The 18,800-nt window shown below is 45.1% G+C and overlaps 1 protein-coding gene and 1 long non-coding RNA gene across 3 annotated transcripts in view; one reads left to right on the forward strand and one right to left on the reverse strand.

The window, feature by feature from the left end:
* MAML3 (mastermind like transcriptional coactivator 3) overlaps positions 1 to 18,800 on the reverse strand; it is a 422,149-nt gene that overhangs the window by 345,364 nt on the left and 57,985 nt on the right. The window lies entirely within an intron of this gene.
* Positions 17,158 to 18,694, forward strand: LOC136794415 (uncharacterized). Its single transcript, XR_010841189.1, has 3 exons — positions 17,158 to 17,327; positions 17,732 to 17,908; positions 18,048 to 18,694. It is a non-coding gene; the product is annotated as an uncharacterized lncRNA (long non-coding RNA).

The following is an 18,800-nucleotide window of genomic DNA, read 5'->3' on the forward strand; positions in this document are numbered from 1 at the left end:
ATGATTACGATGAAGGAGAGGGTCACTATTCATCCCCAGCTGGCCCCAGCTTCTCTCTGTTTTCCTTCTATCTGCCAGCTCTCCCTCCTGGTTCTTGGAAAACACCTCAGGCAGAATCCTCAGCTGCCACCGCAATGACCTCTAGGGGGAGAAAACTAATAGCAATGACAATAACAATAATTTTTTTCCCATGTTGAGTGCCGACTACAGGCTCAGCATCTGTTCAGTGCTTGAGGTCTAGCACTTCAGTTAATGCTCATAACACCTCTCTGAGGTTGGTGTTATTGCCACTGTACAGATGAGAAAACTGAGACTTGGAGAGGTTAAGTGATTTGCCCAAGGTCACACGGCTAGCAGGTGACAGTGGCGCAGGAACCACCCCCAGGTATGTCCCCTTCCAGTATCAAGGCTCCCAACCACTTCACTGCAGGGAGTCTTTCCTATATTCTGGCCAAGACTTGGCTGGGATTTTCCAAAACTAACTTTACTGAAGAATTAAGAAAAAACTAAAATATAAATTCTTGGGGAAGAAAAAAAACAAGTTAAAATGCAAGTCTCTTGTGCTCTTTTTTTTTTTGGCTGTGCCGTGCAGCATGTGGGATCTTAGTTCCTCAACCAGGGATCAAACCCAGGCCCCTGCATTGGGAGCGCAGAGTCTTAACCACTGGACTAGCAGGGAAGTCCCAGCCTCTTGTGCTCGTAACATCAAAATCTAAATGTTTGTCAGTGAATAAGTTTACCAGCCAATTTTCCTCCCAGGATGTTAGGAAGAATACATAACACATGTATACTTTAAATAGTTTAAACACAAAATAAAAGCTATTTATTATTCATTCGTTCTAGGAATGTTCCTTCTCTATCCCCCAACTCAAGGTCTGTGCGGATTAAATGAGATATTATGACTGAGGATTCTGCTTTAGATCTCTCTGCACAATCTAAAAAAAGGATAGTTAACATTTAAACTTTGTATCTTTAAAATGAAAATACAGGCCTATTCCATGTGTAAAGCAAACAACAGAAATAAAGCAAACGAATCTCCTTGACTGGTGGAGAGCTTAGGATGAAGGGGACACATGAAAATGGGACAAATGAGATTTCTGTGCTCAGATTCAGAAAAGTCTCCAGTCACTTCGTCTTGACTTTGCAGTTTTCTTCTCTGCCTCTTCAAGGTCTCGGCCTCCGGCCCCCCGGCAGTCCTGCCTTCACCTCTACCCTACTTCTCTCGTTGCCCGTTGGTTCCTCCGACTTTGTTGAGGCTGCTTCAAAAGCTCTTTTCCTTTGCCCTTTATTCTGAGCTAGCACTTGGCCTCACTCATGGCCTCTGCACGGGGTCATCTTAACCTGAAACCTGCCTGCAGCTTTTCCGTCCCTTCCAACCATCCACTGCAGAGTTTGTTCTTCTTGAAGATGAGCTGTCACACACAAGTGGCTACTCCCTGACCGGGGCATGGCTCCCACTCATAGGCAGACACAGAGACCACAACTCGTCCTCAGTAACTTCGTCAAGTACTTTCTTTTGAAACATCTCAAAGAGTCTTCTGTTCATCTCTCCATGTCTAGAGCAGAAATCTTATCGACGAAGTTTTCTAACACCAATGTTCCTAATTTATAGGAATCTGCCCAATCGGTACTTCCCCAAAAGGTATCGGGACAGCATTAGAGGCTGTTCCCTCCACACCCAACAAGATCTGGCGGCCCCATGTCAAAGGCAGCCCTGAAGCGTCCCTCCACTGTGGAGGCCGATGCTTTTAGGCATCGTAACACCCCTTCCCAATACGCTCCCGGGTTTTGGAGTCAAAGGGATTTGAACTCAAATTCCAAATCTCACAAAGCCCTGAGATATTAGGCAGGTCATTCAAACACTCCGAGCCTCGGTTTACTCATCCTCAAAGTGGGGTTGATGATACATAGCTATCTTATGGTTGCCGTGGTATTTACGAGGGATGATGCATATCAAATCTTTGCACAGAGGGCTAGTAGTATTTACCAAAGGAGGCACTATCTCCTTCTGAGCAAAGCAGAGTTCAAAACAAGTCAGCTCCTTCTGTCCCCAAATACTTCTAGAAATGAATCAGTTGCAGTCGACAGTCTTTCCTAGAAGTGAGGGCTGTCCCTCCTTCCCTCTCACTCTTTCCAAGAGGCCTGAAAACAACAGGGATAAAGAATGTAGGCTAAGGACACGGAGGCACCATAGTGTCCACTCCAGCACCGAGGAACAAAACTAGGATGGTGGGGTTTATAAAATATCATCCACTCCCACACCAATCACTCGCAGCTTGATCAAACTGCTAGCGCGAGCCTCATGACCCCTAGTTTAGTTTAGAAATGGCAGAAGGGCCCTGGAGAAAACGAGGACTCTTTTAATCATTACCCTTTTTATTACACTTCTGTGCCTTGCACACAGTGCTCTGAGAAAAGCTACAAGAGCTTGGGGCTGTTAATGGGACACCAGCTCTGCCATGGGGATGGGGGTGGCCCCTTAGAACTTAACTTTACTTTTAGAAGAATCCCACACTCTGCTCCTGAAGCCTGCCTGGACTTGATGAGCCATTTAGAAGAAAAATTTAAAGATGGAGAGTGAAAGATTCAAGGAAAGAAGGGAGTAGGGCAAGAACAGACCAGAAGGGCATAAAAATGAAAAGGCAGCTATAGAGTCAAATACACTCAGCCTTGACTCCAGCAGCCACTGCCCGAAGACAGGAGCTGCATCGTGCTGGGCTCAAGGGTAGGGAAGCTCCCTATTCGGCACAGGTTCACCAGAGCCCGTCCTGAAGGCTGGAAAGGAAAAGAAACGGGGGGGTGGGGGGGGCTCCCAGCCCCTAGGTCCTGAAGACCATCGTCACTAGAAGAAAGACAGGCAGGAGAGAGAGAGAAAAGTCTGGGTGGGCGCCGTTACCAAACCATGTCCACGAGGGCACGTGAAAAACCCCAAGGCCTCTGCTCATCCAGACATGGGAGCTCTGTCTTCTAAATCCCCTTCTGGGGTCGCTAAGAGAACAGGGCCAAATCGGGACCAGGAGCTAGGGGCCCTCTCTTTTCTAGGGCTCACCACTGGCAAAGAGAGCCCTGCCTCACTTTGCAGAAAGGAGGGCAGCCTCTTCAGCAAAATGGGCTCTTTTTGGCTGCACCACAGGGCTTGTGGGATCTTAGTTCCCCGACCAGGGATTGAACCGGGGCCCTCAGCCATGAGAGGGCGGAATCCTCACCACTGGACCGCCAGGGAACTCCCAGGATGGGCTTTTAAAATAGAAAAAACTGGGGGAAATCGAATTCATGAGGTAATGCAGTTCACGTAAGAAGCAAATGGTAGTTCTACATATCTGTATTTTTACTCCTTTCATTGGGAAACTAAAGAGTAAACAACTCCCATCTCCAAAAGAAAGTTTCCTCTAAATCCTAAAAAGTGTTTAGTCAAGGTTAAGCCATATGTAAGAGTAACTGATATTTCCCAGATGTCCCGCAACCAAATACTGACTCTGCATTACTAATCCCAGGACTTTCTTATTTGCCGCCCTGTTTATAGGCATTCAAAGCCAAAACCACGAAGTTAGCAGAATATTCATTTTTTAATTGTTATGTAAAAGTCTCAGACTGACCTGTAAAATGTCTGGAATCATAGAAGGTGTAATTCACTCCGAAATACATGTTTACAAGATGCAAGACGGTTGTTTGGCTTTATTTCAAAAGTATTTAAGAAAAAAAAAAAAATACGCTACTCCCTTACACAAAGAACACCAGAGTGTGTGGTAGTTAATTCGGGGGAAAAAGAAGTGCATGTAATCATGTAGATTTTTGAAGTAAAAGTTAATCTGCAGGAAGCAGGAAGTTAGGATGTGTAATTAACCCCAAGGTACACAATATAAAGAATGGCAGGTAAAGACTAACGAAGGAGCTAGAAGGAGCTAGCACAGAAGTACGTGCAGAAATGACACACAGCTGAAATATCTCTTCTTCGGCTCTTTTCCTCCTTTAACCATCACAGACAGACGCTCTGGTCGTGGGTCAGAATGTGCCCGAAGACAGTGTTATTCCAAGTATGGTCCATGGACCCAGTGCTCATTGCCAAACCGATAAGTTCCACACGCCCAAGATAAGTTCCAGCTTTGCGAGTGCGAAATAGCAGCTGTTATAGAGATCTGTAACTGAAGGAACATTCCAAGCAGGTGATCGTTTTTCTAGCAATTCATTTTTACTGTGTTTTCTCAATGTATCGGTCCACCATGAATTGGAAATGGAAGAAGAAACCGGTCTTTCACCAGAGGCTGCCTGCAGAGGGCTGCTAAAAACCTAAAGCCTAAAATTGTAGATAGTAAGCTCTCAACATCGAGTTAAGAAAATACAAGAAATTTTCCATTGTTCAGTTTTTACCTTTGATTTATGTTTCCCCGATGGAGAAGGCTGCCTGGCTGGTGCAGAAAATGATGAGAGAAGCAAGATGTGATGGCTACTTTAGCTGAAGACACTGATTCCCCTCAACCCCACCCCTGGTTTTAAGCTGTTGATCTAGTCCACATAAGGCAAAACCCCATTTACATTCTGTTTGTATGTCAAAAAGAATTCTGAATGGAACAGTCTACTCCAGAGGAAAAGGAATTAAGAGTTTTAATGATTAAGCACAGCCAAATATTTATACATCATTAAACGCAAATACATGAACAGCTAGATGGGTGCGTTTCTCTCCCATGCCTTACCGTAAAGGAACGTGTTACAATATCTGGATCGCTTTACATTCTCGATCTCTTCTTTCTTTTTTGTTTTACTCTCTGTAGTTATAGCAATACGATTTTTATCTTCTAAAAATATTTGAGGCTTCCTCTGCCTAGATATTTTTTTTCCCCTAGCAATCTGTTTATGAGGAGGTGTGGGCATAAAAGATGTCCCTGTCATAACATTAAGCACATCAAGAAAACCAAAATATACATTCACATTTGTACATGAGCACAAGTGTAAACACACATCTACAACCCACTCCTGAAGTCCCAGCAGCACAATCCTCCCTGACTCACTGTCTCATCACTGAGAGGAAAAACGGTATGCCTGGGGACCACGCGAGACAACACTCCCATTATTTACCAACAGTGAGTGTTTACTGAAATAAAACCTTTCAGCTATTGCCTTGGTGATAGTAAGTCAGGTTCAAGTTCAATATCTAAATGCTAATTGCACTAAATATGCAGGCACTGGTTGGCTGAAGAAGACAGGGGCTCTGAGACTGGGTGAGCCAGGGAGAAGTAGATGGGGAGGTGAAAGCAAGTCAACAACAATTTGAGAAATCCTGTTAGTAAACACTCAAGTCTCGCTGGCATGATCTTATAAACAGCTTTAATATTCAACCGCTCCCACAGACGCGGGGGCCATCTACGGGGAAGGTAAGAAACAGACTTCACGCCCTACGCCACTGAGGATGTGAACGGTGCAGACCTGCCCCTAGATCTTCAGAAACAGGCCCCTTTTCCCATCAAAGGCCTTTGCGGAATGGAGCTGGAGTTGTTTGTCCTGCTTTCTTTTTCTATGAGGCTTACTTTCCCGATGCTAAACCCTGTCGACTTTACTGCCCAGAAACCTGTCTTCGGAATCGGACTTTCTGCTTTGAAGACTCCTTTTAAGAAATGTCAAGGGGCAGTAAACATAAAATAGGATCCACGGCCCCACCAATGACAACAAAAACCGGGCCCAAGCTAATCAGTCTCGTCCATAAAACACAGGCTCTATCTCTCTCTCTCTCTCACACACACACAGTAGCAGCCCAATAAGATCTGTTGAGTGAATGGAAGCCAACAGAGTAGGAAGCAGCTGAAGAGAAAGAATTCCTGCTGTGTTTTCCCCTTGTGCCTCCTTCCCAGTCCAAAGGGTTCAAGAAAAGAATGTTTTATGGCACACTGCTGTTCGCCACTAGCAGTGCAAGTTTATTCTGCCCGGGGGGCCCAATGGGTATCTCCATATGCTCTCAAAGTGAAATTCTTCCCTTTCATTCTGCAGGCCTGGTCTAATTTAAAACAAGCTCTACAGAGACACAACGCACGACACGGTCAAGCAGTGATACGCTCACTCCGCGAGGAGAGTTAGGCCTGCGGGATGGAACGGCCGCCACAGAACGTGAGGAAGGCTTTCTTTCCACTGGTATCTCTTGGCCTCCCTCCTTTTCTGTAGCCTCTTGGGCCTCACATGGGGCTCTCTGCCCACAGTCAGTGCCGTTACCATGGCCAAAAGCCTGCATCAATGGAAGACCGTCAGAGTCCTCTGCACGTGACGTCTAACGTCACAAGCCAAGTCCATCTCAGCGACGGACGTCGCGAGGTGAAGGTTCAAATGAGGCAGTCACTGAAGCACCCACCGGGCTTGCCCCAGATCAGAACTAAAACCACTTAGGGACTTTTTCAAAAGAAACTGAATTGGGGACTTGTCAAAAGTGCTACAAATACACCCTGAAGTGGGAGGCCAGAGGGAGACTCTTGGGCCCCACTGGGACTCGGCTCGAACCAACAGTCCTAAAGTCAAAAGGGAACCAGAGGGCTTCCCTGGTGGCGCAGTGGTTGAGAATCCGCCTGCCGATGCAGGGGACACGGGTTCGTGCCCCGGTCCGGGAAGATCCCACGTGCCGCGGAGCGGCTGGGCCCGTGAGCCGTGGCCGCTGCGCCTGCGCGTCCGGAGCCTGTGCTCCGCAAGGGGAGGGGCCACAACAGTGAGAGGCCCGCGTACCGCAAAAAAAAAAAAAAAAGGGAACCAGAAAAGGTTCTTTTTACAAGTCAGCTGTGCTCCTGAAGCTCCCCCCAGCAGGAAATCTCTGAAAACAGGTGAGGCCAGCCAGCGACTCTGGTAAAAGGGGTATGTGGTTATCATTATTTTTTTTAATAACAATCCTCTGACATGTGTATATAGTGCTTAACAGTTTACTCTGCATTCTGTCTATGATCAGTTTCATTTCATATTCACAACAAATCTACGAGGGAGAAGGGTAGAAATGATTAGCCCCATCTTATGGAAAAGGAAACTAAGGCTCAGGATGGCAAAGTGATTTTCCCAAACAATCTGGGTAGTGAGTAATAAACTGAAAAGAACCCCCAGGTCTCTCAGCTCTTTCCCCTGCCTCACAGCTCACCTCTTTTCCCCTTCAGAAAAAAAGCCTTGCTTTTTAGAAGCAGTAAAGGATTTCTTTTATTTTTCCCCATATTGCTTGTTCTCCTTAGGTATGGGAAGAAAATACCTCCTACATGTAACCATACAGCTGATACTCAGCAAATCACGACTGAATCAACGAACAATCCCACTCCATACCATTTCAATATACCTTCATCCTTCCTGCCCTGGGCCAGATTTAGAGTATCTGTGTGTTGCATATGGAATCCTAATAGTCAGAAGAAAAAGAAGAAATACAGCTGAATATGCTCCTTGTTTGCACGTAAAGGCCATCTGGGGTCCTCAGGCCTGACACTAAGATTTCCCTGGATCATGTTCTCTTTCTCACATGCAGATCCATCTGGAAAAGTTATGCCACTAGGTCGCCATCCACCTCTCTGGAAACTCCAGTTATTCTTTAGTTTTACCAGAAGGTTCCCCTAAGTCTTCCCTGTTTTAACTAAGCCAAATGATGTATCGTTCACGGCAGGATTTCGGGGTTTGCTTTTGTTTTAAAATCAACTAGCCAGTCCCTGTCTGTCCCAAGCTGTTAACAGGCATTTGGTCCCCTCCACACCTCCTCCAGGCCCAAGCTCTCTCCCACACACGGGCTCCTGCAGCCTTCAAAGGAGTCAACTGGCAAAAGAAAGACTAGATTTTTTTTAAAAACCAACCTGCTGATAGTGGACCTCAGCCCGAGGAATACCAGGTGCAATTCACTATTAACTCTGCCGCCAGCAAAGAATGGCCAAACCCATCTCCTCATTTCTGGAGATATGTAGCCAACACTCAGCAATCAGTAAGAATGGATGAATGAATGAATGAATGAATGACTACCATTATCCTGTAATATGCACTGAAGAGAAACTTTTCCAAACTCTTAGCGAAAATATAAATTACTGGACAAGCTAAGGATCAAGGATCACTCAGATATTTATCCGTTAGCGGCATACACAACTTTAAAGCTCTGTTTACTTGTCTTGTTACAATCATTTCAATGTTGTACTTGTTTACAAAACTTTCTCAACTATTTTTGATGATTTGCTGTCATATGAGCGACGTGATACGCGTGTATACGCCAGTAAAGTGCGTAAAGCTGGCACTCTCTCGTTCTAAAGATCAGACTCCTCAAAGACAAGTGAAACATTGTTGATCTCATTATATATTTTTACTGGTAGATCAGCCACTTTGAAGTTTATTTCCTCCTAAATCCTCCAGCTTCCTGTATCTGAGTGTTTACGTCTCAGATTTCCCCCATCACCTCATTTCCCAACACTTTATTCCTAATAGTCTGCTTTTCACTTCAAGTTACTATGAAACATGACCTCAAACCAGCATTTACTTCCTGACCTCCAAAATGAAAAAGACTCATAAAGAAGAAAAAAGAGGAAGCTTTTTAGCAACAATTTTTGGACCCCATAAACAAGTCTTATTCTTCCAGAGAGAGAGAATCCTTTAACCAAAACTTTGCAGACTAAATCATGCCTTGAACACATTAGGTTCAAGGTTTTTATCAAAAATGGGGAAAATACTAAGGTCTAATATTTAAAATGCTAAGATTTTTTTCCCCTACAATTAACCACCTAATCCAGTAGTAACCTTAGAAAATATTGTTTTTAAAAGGACAGTTCACACAGTTTGGTGTTGTGTGATTGCTACCGTTTCCGGGGCTGCAGTTGCTGAGTGATAATTTGGAAACGCTCCCTTTTTAAGTCCTCTCTAAAGCTTTCTGCATCTGAGGATCTGCTCCCAGGACCACAACCAAGCTGTTAGCAGGACGTGAACAACTTCACAAAATCGAGGATTTATTTACATTCCAGCCACAGTGCAGAGAAACTGAAAGATCTAACTAGCTGTTGTCTAACCTGTTCTCGTCTTTACTTATTTCTCCCCAAGCTCTTAGCAAACAGGTAATGGGTAGTAGTTAAGCATTTGGGACCAGTTATTCATCTTGCTTTGCAGATCACAGGGCTGGTCCCAGCAGAGCACCCAGTAACTTCAAAGGACACCCGTAGTTTGGATCAGTTTCGCAGGGACAGAGCCCGGGCCCAAGGGTGCCCTCCTAAAACTCGAGAGCATTACTTCATTCCCCGGCCCTGCTCACCTGAGCCACTGCTACTCCCCAGTCATAAGCCAAAAGGGTTCCCTACTCAGCCCTATTTGACTCTCTCTGGAAAAGGAAAACGGCAGAAGATGGGTCTCTGCCCTGGTCCCTCCCACTTCTTAATGACTCCCACTCTCTGTGCCCAGACACAAGCTACTTAGAAGAGTCGTGGTTTTAGAGCTACCTGGTCAAAGCAGGCGACGCACTGTATGGAACTGGGAATGCTGAAAAGACTTCCAATTTCTTTTCTTACCTCTCACCCAAGAGCATGCTTAGCGGACAGGTACCTTGTAGTTTTAATTCACAGTACAGTTTCAAAGTGAAAAATGAGGTACCCAAGTTGTTTAGGAACACGCCAAATCCTACCTGTCGGGTAGAGCTACCTTCATTTAGAGTCACATTTTCCCAGAAACTCTAGCTCCAGGTGTACTGAAAACCCTCATTTAAAATTATTTTACACCTGTGGCCATTTGTCCTACAGGCAGCTTCTTAGGCCTCTAATATTTTTGTCAATATTTATGCTTTCTCCTTTAACTACTACTGGTCTAAATTTACTTTACTAAAGGAAACTCTGGCCCTAACTAAGCTCATATAAACTTTCTATTTCACCAGGATGCTTTCTCTTTCGGGATTCAGCATGTCTTCTCTGAATCTAAGTAACAGCTCTTAAAGGCCATCCATGAATGTTTATTTTCCAATATAAGAGCATCTTTCTATACACACATAAAACATTAAAAGCTTCATGGAGGTGTCCAAAGTAGCTCTAAGTTGGGACTAGCTGATCTTCACAGAGGGTTCTAATGTCCCCATGTGGGCTCTGCCTCGTAAGTGTGGCCCTAAGACCTCGTCCCCTCAATGTCCGCTGCAACTTTTCTTTCTTTAATTCCACTTTGGTAAACATACATTTTCAGACTCACACTCTCACCAGTTCATCTCTAGTATCCATTTCTTTTATCTTCTTTTGTCTCACAATAGAGTTAAACAATATACTATTTAATTGTCAAGATGCTTCAAGTGATTTTACCTGTTTTATTTCAATGGTCTTCTACATCAGTGTGAGATAGAGAAGATCAGGAAATTTAAAATATCAAAAATTATGTGACTAGCTCCAGATCATTCAGGTATGACAGAATCATAGCTAAAGTACCAGCTTTCAGACTCTCACTGATAGGGTTAATTTGTCATACTACTCTGTCTCGTGAATATATAGTAAATATAAATGGAACTTGAACCACTTAAAAAGGGGAAGGAGGAGAGAGAGAGAGAGAGAGAGAGAGAGAGAGAGAGAGAGAGAGAGAAAAGAAAGGGGGAGGAGACAAAGTAATGAACAGTAAACTACTTCAACTAGAAATTTTCTTCCTGTTTTTTGACTATGCCCCCATTTGACTCAGGAAAAAAATGAAAACACAAAATGGACTCTTCTACCAATCCCTTCCCTGTATTACAAACTTCCATTTTTGTGTGTGACTAGATTCCTTTAGCAATCATGTTCTCTGCTACTCAGCAGAGGGTCCATCTCTCTTGTACATCTCGCCACTGAATATTATTTTAGATACTCATGCCTGTCATAGCATCCCATTCTAAGCCAAATAAAATATCCTATTAAGCAATCTTTGCCTTGACATTCTGTTATTTGGAGATTTGTACTGTTCTTAGTTCTTCACGGTTGTAAATAATGCTGCCACAAGAAACTCCATGCTTTACAAGTATTTGGGGTTTTCTAGAAGGCTATGAAAAGTCACATTTTAGCTCTTTTTTACTTAAAGCAAGATTCTTCTCTGCGTATATCGTATTCATTTACAGAAATATCAACAAAGTGTAAGCGAAGATGGTTTCCCACATTTTGATCGACACTGGGTTTAAAACTTCTATTTACTTTTTCAGTCTTCTAGGCATGCAACTTCAGGCTAAAGTTGTCTTAACATGTGTTCCTTTAACTCCTAACTAAGGTGAGTCCTTTTCAGAGTGAAAATTTACAGTCTGTATTCCATCCTATGTAAAAACTGTCTTCTTCACTACTCACACTGCCTGTTTTTAAGCAATGAATCATCCCATCGGTAGCAAAAGGGGTCAAAAATCATTGTCTAATCATAACTAACTAGGCCATCAACTCTTGTGGACAAAAACCACAATTCTTAAGGAGTTGTGTTAAGGAAAATGGGAAATATTTAGCCTTCTAGAAATGAGTGACAGTCAATCATAAATACTTATTACCAGGTTCCCCCACATGCAAAATCATTTCCACAAAATTTTGTTCACACAAAATTGACCTAGAAACAAAGGGAGAAAACCTTTTCCCTTCCCTGCCTTACTCCACCATCCACTTACCACCCACCTGCTTCTCCCAGACACACCCTAATCTGCCCCCTCACATCAGGACAGCCCCTCCAGTCACCCAGGGCACAACCTCATAATCTTCTTTGAATGCTCCATCTTTCAACCAGTTCTTCTACCTCCAACACACCTTTTCCTTTCCAATCTCACTGCCCCAATAGGTTGGCTTTCCTCACTTCTGTTCAGACCGATGCATTTCCCAGCAAGCCTGCTGCCCAGCTCCAGGCTCTGGCCCTCCATCCATCCCATGAGCTGCTACCAGATAAATTTCCCATAGCACAGATCTGACCTGTCCATCCCTGGCACAAAATTCTGGGGGGCTGGGCTTTATGCATCACTAAAATACATCGCAACTGGTTCCCAACCGAGAAACCACATTTCCAATAGCACTCTATTTGTACCTCTCTCTGGTATTCGTAAGCTTCTTGAGGAAAGGGAGTTTGCATTATCACCTTTATTTCTTCACAGTGCTTAGCAAGATTTTGAGTGTATTCAAAAGAACTAATTTGAATTAGAGTTTCTCTGTACCCAGTTCTTAGTACCGATTCAAATGTAAGCTTCTTAAAAACAGTGTCTTAATTATATCTTCCCTGGTTCGGTTCTTCTATGTAGTAGAATTTCCACAAGTAATTGTTTAACAAATGAATTAAGGAACTGATAGCTCTTAATTCCAACCTGGATCCTCTAGCTGCGTGCTCCAGAAAAAGCCACCTAGAAACATACTGGTATTTAAAAGGTCAACTGAGGGCTTCCCTGGTGGCGCAGTGGTTGACAGCCCGCCTGCCGATGCAGGGGACACAGGTTCGTGCCCCGGTCTGGGAAGATCCCACATGCCGCGGAGCGGCTGGGCCCGTGAGCCATGGCCGCTGAGCCTGTGCGTCCGGAGCCTGTGCTCCGCAACGGGAGAGGCCACAACAGTGAGAGGCCGGCGTACCACAAAAAAATAAATAAATAAATAAATAAATAAATAATAAAAGGTCACCTGAAAGGAAGATAACAATATTCAGGATACTCCTATAAATTAGGTATCAAAAAGAACATGCTGTAAACATAAAATAAATAATAGGCCTTCAGGCTAAGCTCTATTACCAAATCATAATTAACATACCGATGTGCCACAGAAAGAAATGTGTTACGAAGAGACGAATCCATATACTTCCTAAAGAAATTACAACCCTTTGAAATCTACTTCTTCCAAAATGATCATAAATAAGGTTTCGTTTGCTTGATCAGATCTTGACCAAAAATAAGAAGAAGAATGGAGCTCCCCCTTGACATCAGCTACACCCATTTTTCTTAATCCCAGCATGATTTAGCAGATGCTGCCTGGACTAATTGTAGGAAATTCCAAATTCATGCTCTTTCTTTAATTAGCTTCATGACCTTGGGCAAGTCACTTCACCCTAGGGGTCTGTTTCTTCACCTGGGAAATAAGAGGGTTTGGCTCTGATCTTTAAGCTTGCATCCAGCTCTAAAATTCAATTCAATGATTTGTGAGTTAAAAATAAGCTTTTTGCTGATACCCACAACAGCATGAATGAATCTCAAATGCATTATGCTAAGTGAAGAAAGACTCAAAAGGCTACAAACTCTATGATTACCTTCACATGACATTCTGGAAAAGGCAAAACTAGGAGTAGAGAACAGATCAGTGGTTGCTAGGGATTAAAGGTGTGGGGGGTGGGGGCGGGAGGGTTTGACTACAAAAGGGTAGCATGAAGAAATTTTCTTTGGAGGTATAGCAATGGAATTGTTCTGTGTCTTAATCATGGTGGTTATGTGACTCTGTGCATTTGTCAAAATTCACAGTACACCTAAACAAGTGAATTTTGCTATACATGAATCACATGATTCAAGGTATTAAAAACCATATTTCTCCGTATCCAATGCAATTTTCGACAACATGATGGACAGTTTCCCCCAAGAATAACACTGACCTCCTATATTTGCTGACACCATTTTGTTCGAAGACCGATGAACCAAGTGTGTATCCAAATAATTTGCTGCTTGTTTTTGTGGCGCTATTGTTGTTTTTAACCTTTAGACAAGCAGTCTAGGGAATCCTTTCCGTGAAGCTATTTTTCCAGTGTGGCACACCTAGCAATGAAAAAGTAAAATGAACCCAAGAGGGAATGATTCTTGGGCTGCCCAGGCCCCCTCTGGTGTTCACAGAATGTTAGAATGTTATTACTCTTGTGATTCATACCAAAGATATGAGGGACAGAACATGAATAATAACAACAACACAGCAGTAACAACAACAGCTAACATTTAATTAGCACTTACTATGTTCCAGGCACTGTTGTAGGTGCTCACATACAGCCTTACTAAGTGCTACAGTAACTCATCTACTTTTCAGAACAATCCTGAAATGGGTTCTGCTATCCTCATTTGACAGTCGAGAAACTGAGAGATTAAACAATTTCTCAAGGTCAAATGGCTAGCAGGTGGCTGAGTCAGAAGGCAAATCTAGATAGTCTAATTCTTACCACAATGCTAAGATCCTGTGCAGAAAAGTTTATTTAAAGGAGCAATCTATTCATCTTCTTGGACGGTCTTATTCATTAGCTACTACTAATGTGATTCCACAAATTCTTATCCAGGCTTTCTTCAGAAATTGAACAAAAAGCCTTTTCTAATTACACAAGCCAGTATGTCTACCTCTGCCTGGTGAGTTCACGAAGAAGTGGGCATAGCAAAAAACCAGTTGTATCTTCCTAGTCTGCACTCTGGGCCTGCAACAAATCTGGCCTCAGCTGAGAGGCAAGCTTTTCTCGAGGCCTTCCAAGACTAGGCAAGAGAAGGACTGTGCTTCTACCTGCTACTGGAAAGGTCTACTTTTTCCTGTAATCATTTTGCTAATTTTTGTAGGTTTGGGCCTCCAGGTAGAAACATGTCCCAAAGCAGACAAGTGCCTGTTCCTGAAATAACCAGTTCTCTGCACAAGGCAAAAGAAGCTTTCAACCAGAAGGGAATGGCTGGTAAAACCTAGGCTAGGCTGAAGGAAATCAATCCACCCAAAATGAGTCCATTAGACAGTACTTGTAAGGTATTTAGACCCTGAGAACTCTGTTTGAATGTAGAAAGGCAGATTACACAGAGAAAGGCTTCTCAACTAGTTCCTGCGTTTGTTTAGTCTGCTTACCTCTAGTCCAAGCTAATCATCTTAATGGTTGTTATGACCAGAACAGGGTTGAAACGGCCTTTCAAAGAAAGCAGGGCAGGCCTAGCCCAGCCTACACTAGTTTGCAACTTCCTCTTTCCCCACTCCTTCTGCAGGACCCCAGACTTCTCCTTATTATGGATCTCCACTCCAAGGAAAACAACACATCATGGTTTTTGTTTGTGTTTTTCCTTTTTGGCTGCACCACACAGCATGTGGGATCTTAGTTCCCCAACAAGGGATCGAACCCACAAACCATGCATTGGGAGCAGAGAGTCTTAACCACTAGACTTCCAGGGAAGTCCCAACAGACCATGGTTTTATTTATGTCTTATCCTTCTCTTCAAACCAGACTGTAAGTTCCCAAAAGGGCAGGGACCTTCTTTGTTGTTCATTGCTATATCTAGCTAATTGATCACTTTTGCAGTAAAACTTAAACAAAACAAACAAACAAATCAGAGGGTTAATGGACTTCTTGGAGGGAAAGAAGGCAACTTGGACTGATTTTAATGCCCCGCTTTTCCCTGATGTAGACACCAGAATCTTGTGACCCAGAGTTAAACCTGTCCCTCCCGTAAGGGAGCTTTTAACAAAATCTTCACACTAAACCAACTACCGGGGCTTCCCTGGTGGCGCAGTGGTTGAGAGTCCACCTGCCGATGCAGGGGACGCGGGTTCGTGCCCAGGTCCGGGAAGATCCCACGTGCCGCGGAGCGGCTGGGCCCGTGAGCCATGGCCTCTGAGCCTGCGCGTCCGGAGCCTGTGCTCCGCAACGGGAGAGGCCACAACAGTGAGAGGCCCGCGAACCGCAAATAAATAAATAAATAAACCAACTACCGGTTTACCCGAATCCAGGGCAAAAATTTCCAAAATTCAAATCCGAATGGAAGTCGGGGTGGGGGGGGATGGGGGATGGGGTAAGGCAGTCAGCACAGCCACCCTTCTCCAGGCCACCTATACTCCCCCTCCTCAAAGCACAATCAGAGGAGAAACCGGGTGAGGCAATGTTAACCGGGACGCCCTCCTCCAATTAATGTGTTATTGCTCCTTTAAAACCGAGAACAAACGGCCGGCAGCTCGTGAACCCGGAGGCTGCAGTGCGGTAATTGTCACTTAGCCACTTAACTCCCCGCCGCACTGCTGGCTCTCTCGTCCTGGTTTCTCTCTCAGCCAATTACCGCCGTCATTTGCGTTTCAATGTGTGCCGTCAGGGGCCCGGCCCAGGCGACGACCACGGAACAGGAAACCCGGGCCCGGACGTTGGCTGCCAGGCGCTGCTTTGTGGGAGCTGCCGGGGGATTCGGGAGAGGCCCACAGAACCGCTCCAGGGGGACCCCAGGCCACCCCGCCACACCCCGGTTTTGTTCTGAGCCTGGTCTACACTGAGGCCGCCAGAACGAGGGATGTCTGACCCTTAAGAGCCCCAAGTTGATAATAATGATGGTGATATTAACCATCACTAGAATTTTAGCTGCTGAGCCTGACAGCAGACGAGAGACAAGCAGGGGAAGTAGGAGGGGCCACTGCAATATATTATTGTGAAAAGGCAGGCACAGTCGCCAAACGTGAAGACAGCAAGATCTTAATGCAGTTCTCACTGCTCTTTTTGCACTCAGATTTCCACACAGGGGGGTTATTCATCTGTAATTTGACCCTGAAGTGTAGAGAACGTGAATCTTCCCAGGCAACCCTGAGCTGAAATATCTAAAAATTCTATTTGTAGCCTGCTGTCATCTTACAGGTTTGTGGTAGATATGTAAATACTTTGTCCCAAAAAAATTTATTTTAAAAAAAATTCCTTAAAGGCATAACCAGATGTGAATTTTTATAATTAAATCAGGGGGAAATAAAAAAGGCTTTGCCAGATGATGTGTCCAGATTTTCAATTTCTGAAAAAATGTCCTTTCTGGTTGCTCCTTTCTGGTCCTAACCACGATAGTGAAGGCTAGTCTTTTCAAATATTTTATTTACTCTGCCTTCCTGGATCAAATCTATACCACTGTTCGCTGCATTAAGGCTTTTATCCCAGAAGGTTTAAACCTCCCGCTTGCAGAGAAAGCATCTGAGTTGAAACGTATTAGCCTAGCTTGAGACATCCTTTGGAATACACTTGCTCTACTTGGGCTATAAAAGCACGGGTTTTAAACCCTGACTACGGGAAGCAAAGGGGAAAGGATGAGAGGCTGAGGAACAGCCCGAGTCTTTTATAAGCGGCTCCTGCCCGATGCACAACGGTTAGCAGGCACTAGGAAGGCGGCATGTGCCACTGTGGAGGGCAGGGTATCGGCTAGCTGGGTGGTAAGCGATCTCTGCGTTGTCAGCATCTTCCTTCTCCCAGCTGAAGAGCAGCGAGGGTGTCTTGCTCACCCTGCATTTAGCAGCAAGCTCCCTCTTTCCGCCCGTCCTCTGAAGCCCCACCAAGCGCGGGAGGAGGGCCGGCAGCTGAGGCTGGAAGAGACCTGTTCTAGCTGGATCCAGGGGGCCCGGTCTCTGGGTCTAAAATAAGACTCTTAACTTCTCTGCCAATGAGGTTCGCCGGGCCTGATGACGTAACAGGCGCCGGCCGTTCTATTTGCAGGCTAGGTCCGTGTACACCAGGATTTCATCCAGGTAAGGAGGAATTTGGGAGGGGGAGGGGGGAGGGGGAGGGGGGCGAGGCGCGGGAGGATGAACCTGTCCTCCTGCTGTGTGTACAGCGAGGGGCTGAAAGGCCTGGTGAGCTGCCGAAGTAATTGTACACCTCATCTTGGGCTGTGCAAAGACGAGCTGGCCAGGCTCTAGCGAATCGCCATCCTCAGGCTACACGCTCCCAACTGAATAACAGAGAAGGGAATCTGCTCAGTGCCCAACAAAGAAAAACCACAAGTCAGATAAAGCTAACCAGGAGGCCCCCCCCTCCGCCCGTGCTGACCGTGGCAGTCACACTGGGGGAGACTCGGATTGCCCTCACTCATCTCCTCGCGGCTCTTCTAATTAAGAAAACTTTAAACCTCAACCAGTTTGCTCCTTTCTAGCTCCTTTTCAGTCATCACCCTGACCCATCTCTGATGAGAGAGAAAGCACTTCAAAAGATGGAGAGCGTGGTCCCTAAGAGACCTAGGGGCCCGAGTGTGAATTTCCTAATTAAGGACCAGCACAAGAGTAACTTTCTCTTCCTTTCCGCTGTGTTTCAAGCTGAACAAACTATTCAGGTATCTTCTTCCCCCTCCCTTCCTCCCTCTTTCCTCTCTCTCTCTCTCTGTTTGTGTCTCTCTGTTTCTCAACTGATCCATAGCTTCTGAGTTATGAAGTGTGCAATAAACTGTTCTTTTTCTTTTGTCTCGAAACCAGAAGTCACTTTGCAGAAAAACAAGTTCCTCTTCTCTGGCCCTACCCCCGTGAGTGACAGTCCCTTGGAGGTACGGATGGAAGCCTGCCACTGACGGCCCAGAACAAGACCCAGGCCAATCAGCAGGGCGGATCTGAGCCCGCGTCTGCGGAGGGGCTGCCTTGCCACAGGCTGGGCTGCTGCCATACACCATCCCCAGAGCTGGGCCTGGGCTTGGGGGTGGGGCTCGGCCAGGAGCCCCGCCTTCCTCAAAGTGTCACAGAGTCCCCTGCCATCGGGGTGCAACATACATCTCCCTCTTTTGTCAGATTTAACTTTGGCTGAATGAGAAGAACCTTTGTTCCCACCTTATCTGTTCCCAGCAATGCCAGCTGCTGTCTCCGACTTTCACAGAGCAAATCCGTGGGACCCTCCAACCCCAGATTCTCCATGATCATACTGCGAACTCAGCCTGCACCACCAGTGCTTCCCTGGCCATCTTCACAAAGCTGAATCCATTATCTTCCTCTGCAACGTGACCCTTCCATTTGTGACAGCACCTGCACTCGGGACTAGGGCTCATGCTTTACTGCGCCCTCTCCTCACCGCCTACATCCATCAGCAAGCTTTTTTTTTTTTTTAACATCTTTATTGGAGTATAATTGCTTTACAATGGTGTGTTAGTTTCTGCTTTATAACAAAGTGAATCAGCTATACGTATATATATATATATATCCCCATATCCCCTCCCTCTTGCGTCTCCCTCCCACCCTCCC

Source organism: Kogia breviceps, chromosome 6, assembly GCF_026419965.1.
Source record: "Kogia breviceps isolate mKogBre1 chromosome 6, mKogBre1 haplotype 1, whole genome shotgun sequence".
In the NCBI taxonomy this organism is placed as follows: domain Eukaryota; kingdom Metazoa; phylum Chordata; class Mammalia; order Artiodactyla; family Physeteridae; genus Kogia; species Kogia breviceps.